At 38.8% G+C, this 2,738-nt stretch overlaps 1 non-coding gene across 1 annotated transcript; it reads left to right on the forward strand.

The window, feature by feature from the left end:
• Positions 1 to 1,499: 1,499 nt before the first annotated feature.
• LOC148552796 (small nucleolar RNA R71) lies at positions 1,500 to 1,607 on the forward strand. Its single transcript, XR_015893096.1, has one exon. It is a non-coding gene; the product is annotated as a small nucleolar RNA R71 (small nucleolar RNA).
• Positions 1,608 to 2,738: the final 1,131 nt, after the last annotated feature.

Genomic DNA, 2,738 nt, shown 5'->3' on the forward strand with positions numbered 1-2,738 from the left:
AGCTTTAAACACAAGGGAGTCTCCATTCACTTGAATGATCAATTCTCCTCTGTCAACATCAATCACAGCTTTTGCTATGGCTAGGAAGGGTCTGCCAAGGATGACGGATTCATCCATACACTTCCCAGTCTCTAGGATTATGAAATCAGCAGGGATGTAATGGTCTTCAACCTTTACCAAGACATTCTCTACAAGTCCATAAGCCTGTTTCTTTGAATTGTCTGCCATCTCCAGTGAGATTCTTGCAGCTTGTACCTCAATGATCCCTAGCTTCTCCATTATAGAGAGAGGCATGAGGTTTATGCTTGACCCTAGGTCACACAGAGCCTTCTCAAAGGTCATGGTGCCTATGTTACAAGGGTTGAGAATTTCCATGGCTCTTGTCTCTTCAGAGGTAATCTCTGCCTAGTCAAGTCATCCAGTTCTTTGATGAGCAATGGAGGTTCATCCTCCCAAGTCTCATTACCAAACAACTTGTCCTTTAGCTTCATGATTGCTCCAAGGTACTTAGTAACTTGCTCTTCAGTAATATCTTCATCCTCTTCAGAGGAAGAATACTCATCAGAGCTCATGAATGGCAGAAGTAAATTCAATGAAATCTCTATAGTCTCAGTGTGAGCCTCAGATTCCCATGGTTCCTCATCAGGTAACTCCATGGAGGCCAGTGGACGTCCATTGAGGTCTTCCTCAGTGGAGATCACTGCCTCTTCCTCCTCTCCAGGTTCGGCCATGTAAGACGTGTTTATGGCCTTGCACTCCCTTTTTGGATTTTCTTCTGTATTGCTTGGGAGAGTACTAGGAGGGAGTTCAGTAATTTTCTTACTCAGCTGACCCACTTGTGCCTCCAAATTTCTAATGGAGGACCTTGTTTCAGTCATGAAACTTTGAGTGGTTTTAATTAGATCAGAGACAATGGTTGCTAAGTTAGAGTGGCTTTGCTTAGAGTTCTCTGTCTGTTGCTGAGAAGATGATGGAAAAGGCTTGCTATTGCTAAACCTGTTTCTTCCACCATTATTGTTGTTGAAACCTTGTTGAGGCCTCTGTTGATCCTTCCATGAGAGATTTGGATGATTTCTCCATGAAGGATTATAGGTGTTTCCATAGGGTTCTCCCATGTAATTCACCTCTTCCATTGCTGGGTTCTCAGGATCATAAGCTTCTTCTTCAGAGGAAGCTTCCTTAGTACTGCCTGTTGCTGCTTGCATTCCAGACAAACTCTAAGAAATCATATTGAATTGTTGGGTCAATATTTTATTCTGAGCCAATATGGCATTCAGAGTATCAATCTCAAGAACTCCCTTCTTCTGAGTTGTCCCATTATTCACAGGATTCCTTTCAGAAGTGTACATGAATTGGTTATTTGCAACCATTTCAATGAGTTCTTGAGCTTCTGCAGGCGTCTTCTTCAGATGAAGAGATCCTCCAGCAGAGCTATCCAATGACATCTTGGATAGTTCAGACAGACCATCATAGAAAATACCTATGATGCTCCATTCAGAAAGCATGTCAGAAGGACATCTTCTGATCAATTGCTTGTATCTTTCCCAAGCTTCATAGAGGGATTCACCTTCCTTCTGTCTGAAGGTTTGGACTTCCACTCTAAGCTTGCTCAATTTTTGAGGTGGAAAGAACTTTGCCAAGAAGGCATTAACTAGCTTTTCCCAAGAGTTCAGGCTTTCTTTAGGTTGTGAATTCAACCATGTCCTAGCTCTGTCTCTTACAGCAAAAGGAAAAAGCATAAGTCTATAGACTTCAGGGTCAACCCCATTAGTCTTGACAGTGTCACAGATTTGCAAGAATTCAGCTAGGAACTGATGAGGATCTTCCAATGGAAGTCCATGAAACTTGCAATTCTGTTGCATTAGAGAAACTAATTGAGGCTTAAGCTCAAAGTTGTTTGCTCCAATGGCAGGGATTGAGATGCTTCTCCCATAGAAGTCGGGAGTAAGTGTAGTAAAGTCACCAAGCACCTTCCTTGCATTATTGGCATTGTTGTTTTCGGCTGCTATTGTTTCTTCTTCCTTGAAAAGCTCTGTTAGGCCCTCTAAAGAGAATTGTGCTTTAGCTTCTCTTAGCTTTCTCTTCAAGGTCCTTTCAGGTTCAGTATCAGCTTGAACAAGTATGCCTTTATCTTTGCTTCTGCTCATATAAAAGAGAAGAGAACAAGAAAGTAGGGAATCCTCTATGTCACAGTATAGAGATTCCTTGAGTTGTCAGAGGAAAAGAAGAATAGAAGAAGGCGGTAGATAGAAGAGAATTCGAACATATAAAGAAGGAGGGAGTTCGAATTGTACCTTGAGGAGGAGTGTTAGTCCTTTAAATAGAAGGATGTGAGAAGAGGGGAAGAATTTTCAAAAATAAATTAAAAAGATTTTGAAATAATTAAAAGAAATTTTGAAAAATTGATTGATGATTTTCGAAAACTAAAATTGGGAAAGAAATTAAGTGATTTTTGAAAAAGATTTTGAAATTAGAAATCAAAAAGATATGATTGAGAGTTAATTTTGAAAAAGATGTGATTGAGAAGATATGATTGAGAAGATATGATTGAAAATCAATTTAGAAAAAGAAAGTTTTTAAAATTAAAGTTGATTACTTGACTAACAAGAAATTAAAAGATAAGATTCTAAAATTTAAAGTTTGATCCTTTCTTAATAGGCAAGTAACAACTTGAAAATTTTGAAGTAAATCTTTAATTATAACAAGGATTTTCGAAAATTAAAAAAAATGGAAAGAAA

Source organism: Arachis ipaensis, chromosome B7 (assembly GCF_059453495.1).
Source record: "Arachis ipaensis isolate K30076 ecotype BB chromosome B7, ASM5945349v1, whole genome shotgun sequence".
NCBI classification, from domain to species: domain Eukaryota; kingdom Viridiplantae; phylum Streptophyta; class Magnoliopsida; order Fabales; family Fabaceae; genus Arachis; species Arachis ipaensis.